Below are 23,581 nucleotides of genomic sequence, written 5' to 3'. Positions count from 1 at the left end.
AGATGTAACCTGAGTTTGCTACTGATGCTCACAAGACAAGAGGAAGGGTAGAAGCAGTGACATCCACAGGGTAGAAGCAGTGAGTATCCACAGGGTAGCTCCAGGGGCTTGCTCCTGGATCCTGCCCCCCAAGCACCCTGCAGTCTTCAGAGCAGCATCGGGATGGCAGCTGAGCAAAGGAATGAAGAGCTGATGGATCCAGGCAGACCACTGTTCTTCTTAGACACACTCCTTGAAACACCTTTCCTCTTCCAGCCTGCATTCTAACCAAAGCTGGCCAGTCCCCGGGTCCTGGGGACATGGTAGAGTGACTGTAGGAGTCCATCCCTGGGCGGTGTGTGAGCAGACATTTCAGGCAACTTGCAAGCCCTGACTTGCAGAGACCTTAAGAGGGTACTTCATCCATTCATCTTTAGGCAACTGCACCACATCAGAGAGTCCTTTCCCTTTCTGAAAAACAAAAGCAACCCTAAAGCAACCACAAAACCCAAGGACAGGCCCACTTTCCTGGGTGTCTCAATACACAGGAGCTCTGAATGGCCAGAGAAGAGATGAGGGTGGTTCTGATACACCTGTTGTTTTGAAGAGAAAACTCCTTCACATACAGCCCTCCACTTGTGTTTTCTACTTGTAAATACCTTTTATGCATTCTGCAGTAGCACCCCTTCACCATCTTTTATCTGCCACGTCCAAATTTTGGTGTCTGGTGAGGGGGTCAGCCACTGCTGGCAGCTGACAGCCACCAGTTCTCCTTGGGCCAAGTCATCCAGAGCAGTGTCATTGCTGTAGGTAATTTGAATAATTTACAGCAATGACTTAAGAATGGTAATATTCAAACCCTGCCTCAGACAGCAGGAAAATGTGGGCTGGGGGGAGTGGGACAGTCCAGTGCTTGTTGGGAGTGGGTGTCGGGGCCCCTCCCAGCTTCCACCTGATGTATGCTTCCCGGAGTTGCTTTCCAAAGAAGAGTTGGCTGCTTTTGAAAAAGTTTCAGAATAAAACAACTTTTTTCACCCTTAGCCTTTATAAAAATAATGGGAAATAGAAACACAAAAGTGTGACACTTCTGACACAATGAAAGTGATGGGAGGGGGAGGTCTCATAAAATAAAAGGTTGGGACAAGGAGGGCATTCAGCAGGCATGCAGGAAAGGACACACTTTCATCAGATTTTAGGTTACAGATGACATGAGGAAAAACTGTATGTATGGAATACTGGGAATATGCTGTTGACGATGACAAAAGGGGAGGGATGTTTTGTGACTGTTAATGATTATAGAGTTCTGAGAATAAAGCCACCCTATTAACATTGGCTCTAATATATGTTTTCATGGACAAAGGGGGCTGCCTGGTTTATTTTGGCTCGTCATAAAAGTAAATCGTTGTGAATAATTATAGTAGTACACAAATATATGAGGAAGAAGGAAGATTCACCTGTTAGAAAGATAGAATGCCCACCTCTGGATAACTGCAATGAATAACCCACTGAGTATTTTGCTAAGTTTGAGTTTGCCCTTGCTCTAGCCCCAGCCTTAGCCCTGCCCCGTTCTGGGCCCCCACTCCTGCCGCACCTTTGTCCCAACTTGTGAAGTGGCTGTGATGTCTGTCCTTGACCCAGTTGACGGTATTTGTATGATAGCCTCTGGAGCTAGAGCACATGTAAGTCTGTACAAATAAGGAAAGCAGGAGGTTGCGTTTAAAGGAAATCTGACCCTCTGTATTTAGACTGGCAGATGATTGCCCTGGCCGGATAGCACCACTGGTTAGAGCACTGCCTGAGGTGCAGAGGTTGCTGGTTCGATCCCCAGTCAGGGCACATACAGGATAGGATTGATGTCTCTGTATCTCTTTCTTTCTTTCCGGCTAAAATCAATAATAATAAAAAATATTGGCAGGGAAGGCAAAACCCCAGAAATTTTGAAAGAATTCTCACCAACTCCGAGAAGTTGGCAGATGAGGATTCAGTGATTTGATTGTGAGCACACAAACTAGAGCCCACCAGTGGGGTTCCAGCTCCTCGGCTGATGGGTGTTAGGTGGGTGTGTGCTTGTCTGGTCCTCATGCAGGCAGTGGAAGTTAGCTAGTGGGTCTGTAGTTTGAAAGTCTCACTGAACGCCACCTAAAGAGGCACCACGCAGAAAACACAAACAGGCTCCTGAAAATGCTCAGGAAAGGGGTTCGTGTGAAAGAAGGGACAAACAAAGATGACAGGGGCAGGTACCTGGTGTACTCATCCTGGAAGGGCAGACTCTAGATGCTGGAAGACAAGAGATGGCTCACTCTCCCCACCCCGACCCCTTCCCTACAGCTCCTGCAGCTCCTGCAGAAGGAAGCAGATCAGCCCCAGGTGTCTGCCCAGCGGAGCAGGGAACCCACCTGGGGAATGACCAGCACCTCTCCTCTGGCCCCACCCCCCTCGGATCCCAGGAGGTCTAAATCAGATTTACTTTCAGAACTTATCCCCCACTCCCCTTGACACAATCTTTACTGCACCTGCTGGCTGATGCTGCCAATTCCTTTAGAAGAGTTTTTTTCCTCCCACCACTAAGGATGGGAGTTTTAAAATGCAAATGACTGGTCAAGATATTAGGTCATTTGCTAAAGTACAACCTATCAGTCAACAAATGCAGATGATTGTTGTCAGATTCTGTTCCTTTTCGACAAGGGGAGAGTTAGAGAAAAGGTAGAGGGTGGGTGACTGAAGGGTGAGGAGGTAGAAAACGGGAACCCAGACAGTCTTCCAGGCAGGGACACTGAAAGGGCGGGGCCCCTACCTTCCAGAGCTCCAGGAGGAGAAGTTGCTGTGTGAGATGGAATTTCTGCCTGCACATCTGTGCATGCTCCCAGCTTACCGGGAGCTCGGCCACTCAGACATATGATTCACATCAACTATGTTTTTCCTGACTTCTTTTTTTTTTTTTTTAAAGAAAGGCTGATGTCATTATGAAGGAACTTTTTTCTCATAGGTTTTAACCGAGGTACCACTGGAAATGGCACCAGGGAAGACCTTCAGAAGTAGTTTTTAATGTCCGCTCCCCTTCTCCAGAGATAGATGAATAAGGGAACTTCCTGACTGGGGTAAAAGAAGCAGTGTATTATTTTTGTCTGATGACAAATGCAATAATTTTTCATTGCAAAAAAAAAAAAAGTTTTAGCAAACAGAATAAGATAAAATGAAGAAATTTAATGTTAATTACCTAATAAAATTAAAACACTACCTCAGAAATAGTCCTTATTTACATTTGATTTTTCCCCTCCCCTTCTTCTAAACAATAGTATCCATGATTTATTTGAACATTTTAGATGGTTATTTCTAGTGAACCATCTTAAATTATAAAAGCAATGTTTGCACTAAGTAGAAAATTTGGTTAAGGAAAAAACTCAGAATTTTTTTTTTGTAAGAGAAAACAAAGTTTTTTGAGACATTTCTTCCTTCTGTGTGTTTTGTTGAGTGTAGTTTTACAATTCTCTTTTCTTTACGTGGCCTTATTATCTCATATCTCATGAGCTTTTGCCTTGGGTGGCTGGGGGTTTAAGAGACTGTTTTGCAACATCTGAGTGAAGCGAGTCTGAGGGGTGAGCTACAACCCTGCAGACTGAGGGCGGGGGTGGGGTAAACTTGGCCTTTGGTCCAGTGGGTCAACGGCAAGGCAGATACTTGGTGACAGCGTCTGGGATAAGAAAGGAATGAGTTTGGACACCTAAGAGGAACCACAGTCTGAAGCAGTGGGGAGTCATGAATAAGCTGGAAAGTGGCAGTGAGGGGGAGTCACAGATGCGCCGCTGGGGAGGGGCAGCCGTCCCCCCTGAGGTCAGGCAGAGCTGCTCCAAAGCTTGAACAGCTCTCTCCACATTGCTGTGGTTACCTTAATAGTTTGCAATATGTGTATTCATTCTGGTTGCCAAGAAGACTCAGCTGAGTGGATGTGGGCTCAATAGATAACATTTTGTGAGAAGGGAGGCAGTTGTGGGGGATGGTGGTGGAGATGGACCTAAGGAACAAGAAAAGACTGCTTTGCTAGAGACCCTTTGGGTCACTTGACCTCCATTGCCTAAGTTTACACACTTGTAAAAATGTACCAGAAGCATGGCATGTCTTGAACTAGCAGCAGCTTAGTATAGTGGTTTGAATCTAGGGACTGATGATTCTTTTAAAAAATTGAGATACCACTGATTAATAAGATTATATTAGTTTCAGGTGTGCAACGTTATAATATGATGTCTGTATGCGCTATAGTGTAAAGTCTGGTTTGCATCTGTCATCAAACATTTGACCACCTTTACCCATTTCACTCTCCCCCCATCAATCTTTTGTTTCTATCTATGAGTTTGTTTTGTTTGTTCATTTGTTTGTTTTCTCTCTTATTTAATATTCCATGTATGAGTGATTTCACTTAGCATAATATCCCCAAGGTCCCTCCATGTTGTCACAGATGGTAATATTTCCTCATTGTTATGGTTGAGTAATATTCCATTACATAGATATATTCATCTCTGTATCTCTATCTTTCATCTATATTTATATTACATTTTCTTTATTCATTTATCTATTGATGGGCACTTATGTTGCTTCCATATCTTGGCTATTGTAAATAATGCTGCAGTGACTTAGGGATGCATATATCTTTCAAATTAATGTTCTTATTTTTTTTTTAAGTCTAAATGATGTTTCATTTTTATTTTTTTTAAATTAATTTTAATGGACTGACATTGTAAATCAGGGTACATATGTTCAGAGAAAACATTTCAAGGTAATTTTGGCATTTGATTATGTTGCATTCCCATCACCCAAAGTCCAATTGTCTTCTGTCACCTTCTAACTGGTTTTCTTTGTGCCCCCCAACCCCCTCCCTCTTCTCCCTCCCCACCCCATAACTACCAAACTCTTGTCCATGTCTCTGAGTCTCATTTTTATGTCCCACTTATGTATGGAATCATACAGTTCTTAGTTTTTTCTGATTTACTTATTTCGCTCAGTATAATGTTATCAAGGTCCATCCATGTTGTTGTAAAAGATCCTATGTCATTATTTCTTATGGCTGAGTAGTATTCCATAGTATATATGTACCAAAGCTTTTTAATCCACTCATCCACTCACGGACACTTGGGCTGTTCCCAGATCTTCACTATTGTGAACAATGCTGCCATAAACATGGGGGTGCATTTCTTCTTTTCAAACAGTGCTATAGTATTCTTGGGGTATATTCCAAAAAGTGGTATAGCTGGGTCAAAAGGCAGTTCGATTTTTAATTTTTTAGGAATCTCCATACTGTTTTCCACAGTGGCTGCACCAGTCTGCATTCCCACCAGCAGTGCAGGAGGGTTCCCTTTTCTCCACATCCTCGCCAGCACTTATTACTGTGTTGTTTTGTTGAACAGCGCCATTCTGACTGGTGTGAGATGATATCTCATTGTGGTTTTAATTTGCATTTCTCTAATGATTAGTGATGTTGAGTATTTTTTCACATGCCATCTGTATGTCCTCTTTGGTGAAGTGTCTATTCATTTCTTTTTCCCATTTTTTGATTGGATTGTTTGTCTTTCTGGTATGAGTTTTTTTTGTTTGTTTGTTTTGTTTTTGCATTTTTCTGAAGCTGGAAACAGGGAGAGACAGTCAGACAGACTCCCGCATGCGCCCGACCGGGATCCACCCGGCATGCCCACCAGGGGCGATGCTCTGCCCACCAGGGGGCGATGCTCTGCCCATCCTGGGCGTCGCCATGTTGTGACCAGAGCCACTCTAGCGCCTGGGGCAGAGGCCACAGAGCCATCCCCAGCGCCCGGGCCATCTTTGCTCCAATGGAGCCTTGGCTGCGGGAGGGGAAGAGAGAGACAGAGAGGAAGGCGCAGCGGAGGGGTGGAGAAGCAAATGGGCGCTTCTCCTGTGTGCCCTGGCCGGGAATCGAACCCGGGTCCTCCGCACACTAGGTCGACGCTCTACCGCTGAGCCAACCGGCCAGGGCTGGTATTGAGTTTTATAAGTTCTTTATAAATTTTGATTATTAACCCCTTATCAGACGTATTGTCAAATATATTCTCCCATTGTGTAGTTTGTCTTTTTATTCTGTTCTTATTGTCTTTAACTGTGCAGAAGCTTTTTAGTTTGATATAGTCCCATTTGTTTATCTTGTCTTTTATTTCACTTGACCGTGGAAATAAATCGGCAAATATATTGCTGCGAGAGATGTCAGAGAGCTTACTGCCTATGTTTTCTTCTAAGATGCTTATGGTTTTACAGCTTACATTTAAGTCTTTTTATCATTTTGAGTTTATTTTTGTGAATGGTGTAAGTTTGTGGTCTAGTTTCATTTTTTTGCAGGTAGCTGTCCAATTTTCCCAACACCATTTGTTAAAGAGGCTGTCTTTACTCCAATGTATGCTCTTACCTCCTTTGTCAAATATCAGTTGTCCATAGAGCTGTGGGTTTATTTCTGGGTTCTCAGTTCTGTTCCATTGATCTATATACCTGTTCTTATGCCAGTACTAGGCTGTTTTGAGTACAATAGCCTTGTAGTATAACTTGATATCTGGAAGTGTGATACCTCCCACTTTATTCTTCCTTTTCAAGATTGCTGAGGCTATTAGTGTTCTCATTTGGTTCCATATAAATTTTTGGAATATGTGTTCTATATCTTTGAAGTAAGTTACTGATATTTTAATGGGTATTGCATTGAATTTATAAATTGCTTTGGGTAATATAGACATTTTAATGATGTTTATTCTTCCTAACCATGAGCAGGGTATATGCTTCCACTTGTTTGTATCTTCCCTGATTTCTTTTATCAATGTTTTATAATTTTCCAAGTACAAGTCACTAATTTCCCTGGTTAAATTTATTTCTAGGTACTTTATTTTTTTGGTTGCAATGGTGAAGAGGATTGCTTCCTTAATTTCTCTTTCTGACAGTTCATTGTTGGTGTATAAAAATGCCTCTAATTTTTGAGTATTAATTTTATATCCTGCCACCTTGCTGAATTCATTTATCAGGTCCAGTAGTTTTTTGACTGAGACTTTAAGGTTTTCTCTATACAATATCATATCTTCTGCAAATAATGATAGTTTTACTTCTTCTTTTCCAATTTGGATGCCTTTTATTTCTTTTTCTTGTCTGATTGCTGTGGCTAGGACTTCCAGAACTATGTTGAATAACAGTGGTTAAAGGGGGCACCCCTGCCTTGTTCCTGATTTTAAGGGGATTTCTTATAATTTTTGCCCATTGAGTATGATGTTAGCTGTGGGTTTGTCATAGATGGCCTTTATCATGTTGAGGTATGTTCCCTGTATTCCCACTTTGCTGAGAGTTTTGATCATGAATGGGTGCTGGATTTTATCAAATGCTTTTTCTGCATCTATTGAAATTATCATGTGGTTTTCCTTCTTCCTTTTGTTTATGTATGAATCACATTGATTGATTTGTGAATATTGTACCAGCCTTGCCTCCCAAGTATAAATCCCACTTGATCATGGTGTATGATTTTTTTCATGTATTGCTGTATCTGGTTTGCTAATATTTTGTTGAGGATTTTAGCATCTAAATTCATCAGGAATATTGGCCTATAATTTTCTATCTTTGTGTTGTCTTTGCCTGGTTTTGGAATCAGAATTATACTTGCCTCATAAAAGGAGCTTGGAAGTCTTCCTTCCTCTTGAATTTTTTGAAATAGCTTGAGAAGGATAGGCATTATTTCTTTGAATATTTGGTAGAATTCACTTGTGAAACCTTCAGGCCCAGGACTTTTCTTTTTTGGGAGTTTTTTGATAACTGTTTCAATCTCATTTTTTGTAATTGGTCTGTTTAGGTTTTCTGATTCTTCCAGATTAATTTTTGAAAGATTATATGTTTCAAGGATACAGTTTTTCATAGTATTTTCTTACAATCCTTTGTATTTCTGTTGTGTCAGTTTTTATTTCTCCACTCTCATTTCTAATTTTATTTATTTGAGTCCTCTCTCTTTTTTTTCTTGGTGAGTCTGGTTAAAGGTTCATCAATCTTGTTTACCTTTTAAAGAACCAGCTCCTGGTTTCATTGATCCTCTGTATTGTTTCTTTAGCCTCTATGTCATTTATTTCTGCTCTGATCTTTATTATTTCCTTTCTCCTACTAGCTCTGGGCTTTACTTGCTGTTCTTTTTCTAATTCTTTTAAATCAGGGTCAAGTTATTTATTTGAGCTTTTTCTAGCTTCTTAAGGTATGCCTGTAATGCTATGAACTTCCCTCTCAGGACTGTTTTGATGTGTCCCATAAATTTTGAGTTCATGTATGCTTGTTATCATTCGTTTCTAGGAATTTTTTAATTTCTTCTTTGATCTCAGTGTTAACCCATTCATTATTTAATAACATGTTATTTAGTTTCCAAGTGTTTGAGTATTTTTCAGTTTTTCTGTTGTGGTTGATTTCTAGTTTCATGCCATTGTGATCAGAGAAAGTGCTCGATATGATTTCAATCTTCTTAAATTTGTTGAGACCGCTTTTGTGCCCTAACATGTGGTCTATCCTAGAGAATGTACCATGAGCACTTGAAAAGAATGTATATTCTGTTGCTTTAGGGTGAAAGGTTCTGAAGGTATCTATTAAATCGAGTTGATCTAGTATGTCCTTTAAGTCTGCTGTTTCTTTGTTAATTTTCTTTCTTGAGGATCTATCTAGTGATGTTAGTGGGGTATTGAAATCCCCTACTATTATAGTATTGCTGTTGATCTCGCCCTTTAAATCCATCAAAGTCTACTTTATATATTTAGGTGCTCCTATATTAGGTGTGTAGATATTTATAACGGTTATATCTTCCTGTTGGATTACTCCCTTTATCATTATGTAGTGACCTTCTTTTTTTTTTTTTTTTTTGTAGTGACCTTCTTTTAAGATAACTTCTTTTTTTAATTTTTTAAAAAATTTTATTTATTTGTTTATTTTTTTATAGAGACAGAGAGTGACTCAGAGAGAGGGATAGACAGGAATAGACAGACAGGAACAGAGAGAGATGAGAAGCATCAATCATTAGTTTTTTGTTGCACATTGCGACACCTTAGTTGTTCATTGATTGCTTTCTCATAAGTGCCTTGACCATGGGCCTTCAGCAGAACAAGTAACCCCTTGCTGGAGCTAGCGACCTTGGGTTCAAGCTGGTGGGCTTTTTGCTCTAACCAGATGAGCCCGCGCTCCAGCTGGCGACCTTGGGGTCTCGAACCTGGGTCCTCGGCATCCCAGTCTAGTGCTTTATCCACTGCACCACTGCCTGGTCAGGCTGTAGTGACCTTTTTTATTTCTTACTATAGCCTTTGTTTTAAAGTCCATTTTGTCTGATATAAGTATTGCTACCACAGCTTTTTTTTCATTTCCATTTGCGTGAAATATTTTTTCCATCCTTTTATCTTCAGTCTATGTGCATCTTTTATTTTAAGGTGTGTCTCTTGTAGACAGCATATGTATGGCTCCTGTTTTCTTATTCACATAGCTACCCTATGTCTTTTGATTGAATCATTTAATCCATTTACATTTAAGGTTATTATTGATATGTAATTGTTTATTGCCATTTTATTCTTTGAAACTGTAGTTCTCTTTTGCTATATTCTTTTTCTCCTTTGATCTGTTTACAACAGACCCCTTAGCATTTCTTGCAGCCTTGGTTTGGTTGTAGTGAATTCCTTGAGTTTTTTTTGTATGGAAAGCTTTTTATTTCTCCTTCAATTTTAAACAATAGCTTTACTGGATAAAGTAGTTTGGGTTGTAGGCTCTTGTTCTGCATTACTTTGAATATTTATTGCCATTCCCTTCTGGCCTCAAGTGTTTCTGTTGAGAAGTCGGAAGTCATCCTTATGGGGGCTCCTTTGTATGTGATAGTCTTTTTTTCTCTAGCAGCTTTTAATATTTTCTCTTTATCACTTAGCTTTGGTATTTTAATTATGATGTGTCTTGGTGTAGATTTCTTTGGGTTTCTATTTAATGGAATTCTCTGTGCTTCTTGACTTGTGAGATGTTTTCCTGCCTTAATTGAGGGAAGTTTTCAGCTATGATATGTTTGAACAAAGTCTCTATCCCTTGTTCTTTTTCTTCTTCAGGAACCCCTATGATGCGGATGTTATTTCTCTTCATGTTGTCACAGAGCTCTCTTAGAGTTTCCTCAGACTTTTTGACTCTCTTTTCTTTTTTCTGCTCTGTTTTCATGCCTTTATTTATCTTGTCCTCTAACTTGCTGATTCATTTCTCAGCTTCATCCATCCTGCTTTTAATTCCTTCTATTGTGTTCTTCATTTCTGATATAGTATTTGTCATTTCTGACTGATTCTTTTTTATTATTTCAATGTCCTTTTTTATATTTGCTATCTCTTTATTTAGGTGTTCATGATGACCATCTATTGTTGTTCTAATATCTTTGAGCATCTTAACAATCGTCATTTTAAACTTTGCATCTGGTAATTTGGTTATATCTGACTCATTCAGGTTCTTTTGTGGGGATTTCTCTTGATTCATTTGTGTTGCATTTCTCTGCTTTTTCATTTTGTCTGTTTATTTTATTTATTTATTTATTTATTTATTTACAGAGACAGATAGTGAGTTAGAAGGATAGACAGGGACAGACAGACAGGAATGGAGAGAGATGAGAAGCATCAATTATTAGTTTTTCATTGCGCGTTGCAACACATTAGTTGTTTATTGATTGCCTTCTCATACGTGCTTTGACCGCGGGCCTTCAGCAGACTGCGCAGCCCCTCGCTGGAGCCAGCGACCTTGGGTTCAAGCTGGTGGGCCTTTGCTCAAACCAGATGAGCCTGCGCTCCAACTGGCGACCTTGGGGTCTCGAACCTGTGTCCTCTGCATCCCAGTGTGACACCCTATCCACTGGGCCACCGCCTAGTCAGGCTCATTTTGTCTGTTTAAAAGAAGGTATTGGCCACTGGAGTCCACTGGGTGTGGCCTTTGTGTTCCTAGGTGTGGTCTCTCTGTAGGCCCGCCACCCCCTCTGCTGTTGCTGCCTAGTGCGTTAGGGTATGGGCATTGCTGGTGCCTGCCCACTGGGGCTGTTGCTGTGGTTTCTGCCTCTCCTTCACAGGAGTGGCTGGGATCATGTGCTCAGGTGTACAAGCCTCGGTAGCCTTGGCCTTCGCCCCGCCCCTGTGGGTGGCATTATGCTTGGCTCTGAGGGCAGGGGTGAGCACCTTTGCTCAGCTGCAGGTCTCTGCTTGATTCCCGGCTTTCACCCTGCCCCTGAAGGAGGAGCTCTCTGGTGGGACGGCTGCAAGCCTTGGCTCCACAGGCTGGGCGGGACTGCGTGCCCATGCTCAGTAGCGGGACTCTGCCTGTTCTGGGCTTTTGGCTCCACCCCTGCGGGAGGAGCTGGCTCCCAAGTCAGGCCACAAGCCTGGGTTCTGCAAGTGGGGCAAGGCTGTGCTCCTGTGCCCTTACTCAAGGGCGGGTCTCTGCCCCTTCTGGGGCTCCTGCCCTTTTCCTGCAGGCTGGATTACAGACAGCTCGCAGCTGGGCTTGACCACTTTTGCATGCCCCCTCCTCCCCAGCCGGGCAAGACTGAGCTCACACCTGGGCCTCAGTGGTGACCAGCTGGCTTCCGCCCTTGCTGAAAGAGTCGTGTTTCCGCGTCCCGCCTCCTGCCGCTGCCTGCCCTCCGGCGAGCCCTCAGCCATGTGGGTGCAGGCACTGCAGCTCAGACCCTAACACTCACTACTGTAGTCCCAAAAGCTCCCTCCTTCTAAGCGACTCTGCTCTGAGTGCCATGGGAGAGCTTGTTTGGCTGGTGTCCTGCTTCCCTTTGCTGTTATTGCTGTTTCCAGAGGTAATATTCACTTCAGATTTGGGGAGGGACTCATCCCAGAGGTTAGGGTTGCTGTCTTTTAAAGTGTTTCTCCCTGTGCCTCCTAGATTACACTCTCTTTCTGCTACTCCGGTCCTCTCCTCTCTCCCCCAGGGCCCCGGGTGAGTGGTTGTGAGAGAAGTTTTCTGCGCGGTCCCTTTAAGAAGAATCCTGGGTCTGAGAAATCAGTCTCTTTCTCACAAACAGTATCCTGTCTTGTTTCCAGTTAAACATTGTCCATACGCCTCCTCTAGGCTCTGGGGCTGCAGGCTGGGGCTTTGTTCCTGGGATTCAGGACCCTCCCTTCTCTGCTAAATTCACTTCATGCCATGAGAGTCTCTCCCGGCTGCCGTTCCCTCCAGGGAGCTGGGCAGCCCTCTCTGCATTTCTGCTTTTCCTACCAGTCTCAATGTGCCTTCTTCAGTGTTCCTTGGTTGAAGAGTCCTCTTTGTTTAGTCCAAAGTTGGTTTTTCCAGATAATGGTTCTTAAAATTAGTTTGTAATCCACTTTGGTTCTGGGAGGTGCAAGTTGGTACGTCCGCCTACTCCATCACCATCTTGTCTTCTGCTAGTGTTCTTATTTCTTCAGGTAAATACCCAGAAGAATTTCTGGATATATGTTAGTTCTACTCTTAATTTTTTGAGGAAACTCTATACTGTTTTTCATAGTGGCTGTACCAATTTGCAATCTCACCAACAGTGTACAAAAGTTCCCTTTTCTCCACATCCTTGTCAACACTTGGTCTTTCTTATCTTTTTGATAATAGTCATTCTGATAAATGTAAAGTGATTGATACTTCATTGTGGTTTTGACTTGTATTTCCCTAATAATTAGTGATGTTGATCATCTTTCCATGTGCCTGTTGGCCATCTGGATGTTTGTGTGTGTGTGTGAGTGTGACAGAGACAGAGAGAGAGACAGAGAGAGGGAGAGACAGGGACAGACAGACAGGAAGGGAGAGAGATGAGAAGCATCAATTCTTCGTTGCGGCACCTTAGTTGTTCATTGATTGCTTTCTCATATGTGCCTTGACGGGGGGGCTCCAGCAGAGTGAGTGACCCTTTGCTCAAGCCAGTGATCTTAGGCTCAAACCAGCAACCATGGGGTCATGTCTATGATCCCACACTCAAGCCAGCGACCCCATGCTCAAGTTGGTGAGCCCATGCTCAGGCCAGATGAGCCCGCGCTCAAGCCTGAGACCTCAGAGTTTTGAACCTGGGTCCTCTGCATCCCAGTCTGATGCTCTATCCCCTATGCCCACCTGGTCAGGCAGGAGTCTTCCTTGAGGAAAATATCTATTCAGATCCTCTGCCTATCTTTTAATTGGATTGTTTTTGTTGTTGTTGAGTTGTGTGATATTTTATATATTTTGGATATAACTCTTTGTTAAAAATATTTTCACTTATGGTGGGATCTTGATAACATGATACGAAGCGAAATAAGTAAATCAGAAAAAAACAGGAACTGTATTATTCCATACGTAGGTGGGACATAATAGTGAAACTAAGAGACATTGATAAGAGTGTGGTGGTTACGGGGGGGAGGGGGGAATGGGAGAGGGATAGGGGGTGGGGAGGGGCACAAAGAAAACAAGATAGAAGGTGACAGAGGACAATCTGACTTTGGGTGGTGGGTATGCAACATAATTGAACGACAAGATAACCTGGACTTGTTATCTTTGAATATATGTATCCTGATTTATTGATGTCACCCCATTAAAAAAAAAAATTAAAAAAAAAAAATTTTCACTTGTCCCCTTGTACGAAAATGAATTCAAAATGGATCAAAGACCTAAATATAAGACCTTAAACAATAAAGTACATAGAAGAAGACATAGGTACTAAACTCATGGACCTGGGTTTTAAAGAGCATTTTATGAATTTGACTCCAAAGGCAAGAGAAGTGAAGGCAAAGATAAATGAATGGGACTACATCAGACTAAAAAGTTTTTGCTCAGCAAGAGAAACTGACAACAAAATAAACAGACAGCCAACTAAATGGGAAATGATATTTTCAAACAACAGCTCAGATAAGGGCCTAATATCCAAAATTTACAAAGAACTTATAAAACTCAACAACAAACAGACAAACAATCCAATAAAAAAATGGGAAGAGGACATGAACAGACACTTCTCCCAGGAAGAAATACAAATGGCCAACAGATATATGAAAAGATGCTCATCTTCTTTAGTTATTAGAGAAATGCAAACCAAAACTACAATGCGATACCACCTCACACCTGTTAGATTAGCTATTATCAACAAGACAGGTAATAGCAAATGCTGGAGAGGCTGTGGAGAAAAAGGAACCCTCATTCACTGTTGGTGGGACTGTAAAGTAGTACAACCATTATGGAAGAAAGTATGGTGGTTCCTCAAAAAACTGAAAATAGAACTACCTTATGACCCAGCAATCCCTCTACTGGGTATATATACCCCCCAAACTCAAAAACACTGATATGTAAAGACACATGTAGCCCCATGTTCATTGCAGCACTGTTCACAGTGGCCAAGACATGGAAACAACCAAAAAGCCCTTCAATAGAAGACTGGATAAAGAAGATGTGGCACATATACACTATGGAATACTACTCAGCCATAAGAAATGATGACATCGAATATTTACAACTAAATGGTGGGATCTTGATAACATTATACGGAGTTAAATAAGTAAATCAGAAAAAACCAAGAACTACATGATTCCATACATTGGTGGGACATAAAAATGAGACTAAGAGACATGGACAAGAGTGTGGTGGTTACCGGGTGTGGCGGGGAGGGGGGGCGCGGGAGGGAAGGAGGAGAGGGGGAGGGGGAGGGGCACAAAGAAAACTAGATAGAAGGTGACGGAGGACAATCTGACTTTGGGTGATGTGTATGCAACATAAGTGAATGACAAGATAATCTGAACATGTTTTCTTTGAATATATGTACCCTGATTTATTGATGTCACCCCATTAACATTAATAAAAATTTATTAAAAATTTTTTTTTTCAAATATCTTCTTTTATTCCAAGGCCTGGCACTTTTTAGCTGTGTGGCCTCGAGCAAATCATAGACATATCCAAGCTTCAGTTTCCTGCAAAATGGTGATTATGAATAATGGTTAGCCATATGATTGTTATAAGGCCTATAGAAAAGGTATATAACGTGCTTGGCTACAGTTGGCGCTCAGTGACATCACTATAATTAGATTTGATTGGTGTGAGATTCATTAGGGAGGTGGAAAGTGCTACGCATGACTGTGAAAAGGTGAGGTTATTCTGGGGTAGAGGAAACTGAGTGCTGAGGCCTTATTAAGTGATGGGACAGAAATTGTTACTGTGGGGATGACCATAGCCTTTCTACTGTCAAAGAGGGCCTTTCATATCCAGCCTAATCCTCACCCTCCTTTCCTAGCTCAGAGCGGAAGCATTCTTTCTTTCTGGGAGTGAGGCTAAGCCACTCTACCTAATCAGGTGGTGGGAGAGATGGGTGCAGGGCTAAAGGCTCCAGGGCTGGAGGGCAAATGTGCAGCAGCAATACGGGGTGAGAGGGAAGAGGCCATGAGAGCAAAGAGGTTTTAACATGTTGCTGTGGGTTGTGTTTATGGATTTCCTTTAATGTTTTGCAAGTAAAGATAAAAAAATAGAGTTCTTTTTTTGTGGCAAATTATAGATAACATAAAAGCTATCATTTTAACCATTTTTAGGTGTATAATTCAGCAGCATTAAATACATTCACAATGTTGTGCAACAATCACCAATATCCATTTTCAGAACTTTTTCATCATCTCAAACAGAGACTTTGAACCGATTAAACAATAACTAACTCCCCAGTCTCCCCCAGCCCCTGGTAACCTTTATTATACTTTAGTCTCTTTGAATTCGCTTATTCTAGGCACCTTGTAGAAATGGAATCATAGTATATTTGTCTTCTGTGTTGGGCTTATTTCACTTCACAGAATATTTTCAAGGGTTATCTGTGTAGTAGCATGTATGAGACTATCACTAGTTGATGGATATTTGAGTTGTCTCCACTTTTTGGCGGTTATGAATAATGAGCATTGGTGTCCAAGTATCTGAGTCTGGCTCCCATTCTTTGGGTATGTACCTGGAGTGGAATGGCCAGCTCATATGGCAATTACATGTTTAACTTTGAAATTTCTCTTAAATTGCCTTTGGTTGTTCATACTTTGTTCCTGTTATGTTTCTCAAATCTTTTCATTCTGCTTTATTTCCTCTCCCCCCCCCCCCGCTTTATTTCATGCCAGTGATTTGTTGGCAAAACTGGATTATTTGTCTATACAAAATGATCCACATTCTAGATTTACTTATTTCCTCCTCAGAGTGCCATATAATTTGTTCCTGCATCCCTATATTCCTATAAACTGAAAGTTAAATATAGGGTCTTTTTTTTTCTCTTCTTTTTCCAAGTGAGAGGAGGAGAGATAGAGAGACAGACTTCCTCATGCACCCTGACTGGGATGCACCTGGAACCCCTGTCTGGGACTGATACTCTGCCGTCTGGGGCCATACTTGCAACTGAGCTATTTTTAGCACCTGAGGTGGAGGCTCCATGGAGCCATCTTCAGCGTCAGGGGCTGATGAGCTCAAACATATCAAGCTATGGCTGTAGGAGGGGAAGAGAGAGAGAGAAAAAGGAGAGGAGAGAGGTGGAGAAGCAGATGGTCGCTTCTCCTGTGTGCCTTGGCCGGGAATAGAACCTGGGACATCCACATGCTGGGCTGATGCTTAACCACTGAGCAAACTGACCAGGTCCAAATATAGAGTCTTGATTAGATTCTAGTTCACATTTTCCACAAGAATATTTCAGAGGAAGGCTCTGTATTTTCTGTTGGGTCATATCATGAGGCACAAATTGGACTTCTTAAACAGAAATCTACACTGAGAACGAACCATCCAATATCTGGGCTTTTTAGGATTAGAGTTCTTGGGGCTCCATTTCATGGGAAGGAGCAGGGTCAGGACGTATCCTGGAGAAGTAACCAAGAGAAGGGTCAGTGGCTGCAGTGTCCCCTCTCTCACCCCAACACCTCTCAGGACCTGGTCCAGCCTAGGGCTCTGAGATGAAGCTTCTGGCCTCCGAGAGTTTCTGTAACTCATCAAGTAGGGCTGGGGGAGATCAGCACTCTGATAAGAAGGGAAAAGTAAAGGGTGAGAAGAGAGGGCCCTATGCTTATCACTGGGCTCATGCACAGCTGGTGCCCGGGAATGGTCTGTAGTGATGACAGTCTATGGAGGAAGTGAGGAAAGAACCAGAAAGATATTTTAAACAAATGTTGGTGAGGATGTGGAGTAACTAGAATGCTCATTCACTGCTGAGGGGAGTGAAAAATGGTATAGCTACTTTGGAAAACAGTTGGTAGTTTCTTATAAGGTTAAACACATTTCCCATACAATTGAGCAGTTCCACCACTAAGTACTTACCTAGTGAGAAGAAAATTATGTTTTACAAAACCCTAAACACGAATGTTTATGGAAGCTTTGCTAATAACTGTCAACAACTGGGGACACCCAAATGTTTCTAAAAGGTGAACAGATGACCAAACTGTGCTACTTCATTCAATGAGACAGTACTACTAGGCAATAAAAATAATGAATTACTAATATGTGCAACAATGTAGGTGAATCTCAAATTCATTATGGTCAGTAAAAGAAGCCAGATTCAAAAATAGGGTTCTATTTATATGGCATGCTCTAAAAGGCAAAATTATATGGGCAGAAAAAAGATCAGTGGTTTTCAGGGACCAAGGCTGGGGAAGAGGTTGACTACACAGGAGAACAGGAGAATTTTTTTTGGGAGGGAGTGTTGGAACAATTCTATATCTTGATTATAGTAGTATTTACATAATTATAGATGTTTATCAAAAACTCAGAACTGAATATTAAAAAGGGTGAATTTTATTGCATATAAATTATACCTTAATACAAATTGAGGGGAAATGATAGTATAGTGATCAGTTGTCATTTTGAGGCTGCCAATCAAATCTCCTGGTCTATCAGCTCCCAGATTAGGTGATAATCCAGTTCAGAGATCACCCACTGTCTCTGAGTTCTCCACTCAGAGAAGTCTTGATAAGGGGCATAACCACAGCCCTTTGTGTAAACCAAAGGGACAGCTGTTAGTGGGCAGGTGAGATATGCTCAACCAATTAAATACCCTCTCACGGAGTCTGAATCTTGAGAATATGTAACCAAAGGTTTGAGGATGGTGGCAGGTGAATTTTATTGTGGCAGTGGCAGCAGCAGCAGCACGTGGACAAATAGTCACGTGTGAGACCTTGACATTCTTCTTATTGCTCTCAAGAGCTTCCCTACTTTCTCCTCCTCCTCCTCCTACCAATTCCTATTTTGCTTACAATGGCTGGAGTAAGCTTTGGTCATTTGTAAGTCATGATACCTGATGATACAAATTGGGTAAAAGCAGGTAGAATTGAGAAGAAGGAAGAAAATAGAAGTATCATGGGGAAAGAGGAAGATGGGAGAAGAGGAAGGTAAGAAGAGGCAGACAGAGCTGAGTAATGAAACCAGGGCTATTGTAAATAATGCTGCAGTGACTTAGGGATGCATATATCTTTCAAATTAGTGTTCTTATTTCTTCAGGTAAATACCCAGAAGAATTTCTGGATATATGTTAGTTCTATGCTTAATTTTTTTTTTTACAGGAACAGAGAGAGAGTCAGAGAGAGGGATAGACAGGGACAGACAGACAAGAACGGAGAGAGATGAGAAACATCAATCATCAGTTTTTCGTTGCAAGACCTTAGTTGTTCATTGATTGCTTTCTCATATGTGCCTTGACCATGGGTCTTCAGCAGACTGAGTAACCCCTTGCTCAAGCCAGCAACCTTGGGTCCAAGCTGGTGAGCTTTTGCTCAAACCAGATGAGCCCATGCTCAAGCTGGCGAGCTCGGGGTCTCGAACCTGGGTCCTCCGCATCCCAGTCCGATGCTCTATCCACTGTGCCACCGCCTGGTCAGGCTGCTCTTAATTTTTTGAGGAAACTCTATACTGTTTTTCATAGTGGCTGTACCAATTTGTAATCCCACCAACAGTGTACAAAAGTTCCCTTTTCTCCACATTCTTGTCAACACTTGGTATTTCTTATCTTTTTGATAATAGTCATTCTGATAAATGTGAAGTGATTGGTACCTCATTGGCTGTACCAATTTGCAATCCCACCAACAGTGTACAAAAGTTCCCTTTTCTCCACATCCTTGTCAACACTTGGTATTTCTTATCTTTTTGATAATAGTCATTCTGATACATGTGAAGTGATTGCTACCTCATTAGCAATCCCACTGCCTTGGCCTCTGTTTTTTTACTCTGAGCCTTCTGAGGTGAGGCGTGCCTCCTCCTGTCCTTGGGTCTTGGGACAATGCTCTCTCTATTGCCTGTACCTAGAGTGCCTTGTCACCTATTCCATTTCTGGGACTCACAATCCTCCTATTTCAATTTAGCTTTTTAAGGGGGAGTGTATGTGTGTGTCCCATGCTTGAGTTTCTAATGTTTCCTCCCCCCACTGCCCTGGCCTCCGTTTTTTACTCTGAGCCTTCTGAGGTGAGGCGTGCCTCCTTCACTATTACTCCCATGATCATTTCCTGAATGTTTGCCAGGAATCGAAGAGCGCTCTGATCAGAGTTAGCATACACGCGATCCTCCAAACAACCACGAGTGTGTTATTATTATCCTTTCATCCTCATTTTGCATATGGGGAAAACATGGTACATAGAAATAATTTTCCAAAATGACATAGCTGAATAGGTTCCCCATGATATATCGATATGTCCATCCCCCTCCCTCCCTTTTGACCTGAGATCTTTGCATTCCAGGTGGAGCTCACTTTGGAGAGATCAGGAGCAACCTCCCAGGCACCTTGATCTACCTACTGCCCCTGACCTTCACACCGTAGTGTTGTCTGGCCCACTTCCTACCTCATGGTGATTTCTTTCCTGGGGTTCTAGTTACTGTTCATGTTATGGGTCTCTTCACTACCCACCCAACCATGCATTGTGGCTCTCTGTACAAATGTGAAGCTCAAATATGATTAGAGTTCTAGTTATTTTCCACGGGATACAAAACTTCCCTTTTAATGTCTCCAAGCACTTTTTGACAACTTAGCACAAGAGTACTATAGAGTGGTGTCACTCAAATCCACAGGCCTCAGTGTGTGTGTGTGTGTGTGTGTGTGTGTGTATGTATGTGTGTAAGATAAGAAGCCAAAATGTTATCATTTAAACAACATGATGGACCTTGATAACATTATACTGAGTGAAATAAGTAAGTCAGAAAAAACTAAGAACTATATGATTCCATACCTAGGTGGGATATAAAAATGAGACTCAGAGACATGGACAAGAGTGTGATGGTTACGAGGGAGGGGGAGGAAGGAGAGGGGGGGCACAAAGAAAACCAGATAGAAGGTGACGGAAGACAAGCTGACTTTGGGTGAGGGGTATGCAACATAATCAAATGTCGAAATGACCTGGAGATGTTTTCTCTGAACATATGTACCCTGATTTATCAATGTCACCCCATTAAAATTAATAATAATAATAAGAAAAAATTTAATCAGTTAGAAAAAAAAGAAGCCAAAATGTTAATAGTCCTGATCCCCAAGTGTCAGGATTCTTGCTGAAAAATATCCATTGTTTTCTTTACAATTTTTGCTGTATCAAATATTTAGTATTTGTATTATAAAGGCAAAATAAATGTAATCTGGAAAAACTTCAATAAGCATATAAAGAAGAAAACCAAATCACTATACTCTCAATATCCAGAAATAACTACTATTAAGATTTTCATAAAACTGTCTAGTCTCTTGCCCGTGCTGTTATAGACACACATAATTGGGATTGTCGTGCACTTCTGGTCACATGTAACAAAAATCATCTCCAATAAGATGAACCGAAAAGGAAAACCTGTATTTGGAGGATGCAGGGGTCTGCAGAACCCTATTGCTTGCCCTCCTGAGGCCGTGAGGGGCCAGGTGCTGTTCCCACTGCTCTGAACAGGACTGAGGTCAGTGGATGCTTAGCTTTTCACCATGCTTGCTCAGCTGGACCCCTCCTTCTAGGGCCTTTGGGGATTCCTCCCCCAGCCCACCTCCACCCCCAGATACAGGTAGACATGCCCAGGGAGGGCGTCCATCAGCATTCTTTGGCTTGTGGCTGGCATGTGGTCCACGCAGTGTCAGAGTCTTTGTGGGCAGAGCTGTGAATTTGAGGGAAAGAATTCTCATTTCCCTGGCACTTCTAAAGGCCTTTACATCTATGATGAGAAAGAACTAGATCCAAGTAGACTTAAGAGGTAGAGAAAGGGACAAAGCTCTGCCACATGGACACAGCTGCACCTGAAGCAAAGCAGTGTTTTGCTTAGCAGTAGGTGAGCCAGAGCTGTCCCCTATTGCTTCATCTGGTTGGATCTGGGTTTCTGTCACTTGTTTCTAAATGAGACCTGGCCAATACCCCTGATCTTGGCTCATCTTCTCAGTTTCCTTTTTAAGATACAGGTCTTTGCTGCTTTTCCAAGGGCAGAGTAGGGTGCCCACAGCCCGGGATACATAGAGACTCAGTCTTAGCCAGGCTCAGAGACTTTCTGGTTGTGTTTGAACCCCAAATCCGTGGAGAGGGACTCTGTCCAGAGAATAGAGTCACACAGGACAATGTGGCTGCCTGGGAACCAGCTCTTTGGGGGTGTGGGTAAGTAGGCAGGCACGGGAATTCACAGGCAGCGAGGACCACTGTGAGCCAGGCAGGCATCCAAGAGGTGTTTTCCAGGAGCCAGAGTGTCCTTATGTGATGGGTCCACTTTTGTATGGGCAGAGTGGTACTCATGCCCTCAATATCTTGGTTTCTCTCATCTACAGATGCCAGAACCTGTCTTTCAGTGTGGCTCCCTTCCTCCTGTCTCTTTCTCCAGGCCCTTTGGCTCTTTTCCTGGGCTCCTATCCCACTCTCCACTCTAACCATGGGTCTGCCCCACAGAGACCTGGCCTTCTGGGCACTGACTGGTAGCTGGAGAGACCCGACATATACATAAAGTCCCCGTGACACTGAGCCGGGAGTGATGAAGAGAACAGGTGAGGCCAGTAGAGATCCGGGACAGACCCCCCCCCCAGCTGGGGCAGTGGAAGAGACCTCACAGAGGAGGCGGCATTTGGGCTGAGCCTTGAGGATCCCTAAGCTTTAGATGTTGCAAGTGGAAAGAAGGCCTCAGGACCCTGGGGTGGGAAGTCACAAGGAAGGATTGTGGGTTCACAGTGGGGCTGGAGAAGGAACAGGAGGTGAGGGGATGAGGTTGGCAGACAGGCCAGGCAGCCTGGGGAGGAAGACCTTGACTATCATATACACGTATATCTGTACCAGGAGAATCCAGGGCCCCCGAGCTCAGGGCTGAGAGACAGCTTGGAGGTGAGCTGTCTCCTTGGGCTGATCCTGCCTTAGAGGTGGGTAAGCAGGTCTCTGCCCCGGGCTGGACCTCAAAGGACCCAGTGCCTTCCTCAAGATGCTCTCACCTCCCTGCCCCTGGGTGTCTGGGCTGGGTGGGCAGCACCTGCTGGGCTAGGGGCCCTAAGCCTGCACGAGGCCTGTATGGGTCATGGTCTCCAGAAGCCTGTTCTTCAAAATTTTGTAAACCCACTCTGATGACTAAGATCAGTCAGGGCTGCCCTCCTAGCAGAGTTCCCAAGCCAGGACCAGGACCCTCACTCTCTGCTGTGATGTCTCTGACCCTCTGTCCCCAGAGTGGGTGCGCCACATGCCCTGAGGAACTCCAGAACTCACACCAAAGGTGTCATCCATGTACGAGACCCAGTTCCCAAGGGCAGCCTGCTAAGTGGCTTGCTCTTGTAGCCAGCACAGTATCTTTTTTCTTTTTTTTGTGGGATCATATAACTTTGAGTCACTCAGGAGTCACAAAATAACCTTGAGTCACACAAATTCAAGGCTCTGGGCTAACAATGGCTCTTGGGCTTGACTAACGTGTGGCCATGCCTTAGTTTTCCCCGGCGGTGCTCCGACTGCAGCACCGCCTCGGAGCTGCAGCACCCGAGGGTGGTGGGGCTCCAGCAAGGGCTCCCCATGCACCCTCCCCACCTTACGAATGGCACTAGGGTGGTCACCCCAGGAAGCCTTCTGGTTGTCACCTATCTCCTCCAATGGCTTTTGACACCAGCTCAACAGCAATGGGTTTTCCCTATGGATGTCTTTACTTGATGTGATGGTTACGATGAACGTGAACTAGAATGTTCTTTCTCACCCTGGCCCATGGGCTCCCTCACCTTTTCTTTCTGTGTCCTGGACTGGACAGACGGTACTGGTACATTAGGGAGAGCCTTTAGGTGCTCTGACTGGAAAGCAGGGTTGTGGTCAACAGGGAAAGAGATCACATTCTAAGAATTCAGTGAGTTTGGCCTAAAAAATTCTAGAGGAGTTATGGTTGGAGGATGCACTGTCTGTGTTTATGCCATAAAATCCCCAAGGATAAATTTTCTTTTAACTAAAAAAAAAAAAAATGTTTCCCCATCAATTTGAGAGAGAGAGAGAAAGAGAGAGAGAGATAAGAAGGGGAGAGAGACGGAGGGGAGAAAAGGAGGGAGATAGAGAAGCATTAACTCATTGTTTTACTTAGTTGTCCCATCTAGCTGTGTATCTCTGATTACATGCTCTGACAGGAGGCTGAACCCGTGACTTCTGGCTAGGGCCCCCAAGGGTAAATTTAACATGATCGGAAAATAAAAGACTTGAATGTAAGCCGTGAAACCATAAGCATCTTA

Source organism: Saccopteryx bilineata, chromosome 8 (assembly GCF_036850765.1).
Source record: "Saccopteryx bilineata isolate mSacBil1 chromosome 8, mSacBil1_pri_phased_curated, whole genome shotgun sequence".
Classification (NCBI taxonomy): domain Eukaryota; kingdom Metazoa; phylum Chordata; class Mammalia; order Chiroptera; family Emballonuridae; genus Saccopteryx; species Saccopteryx bilineata.
The sequence above is the reverse complement of the archived record's forward strand: the minus strand, read 5'-3'. Positions refer to the sequence as shown.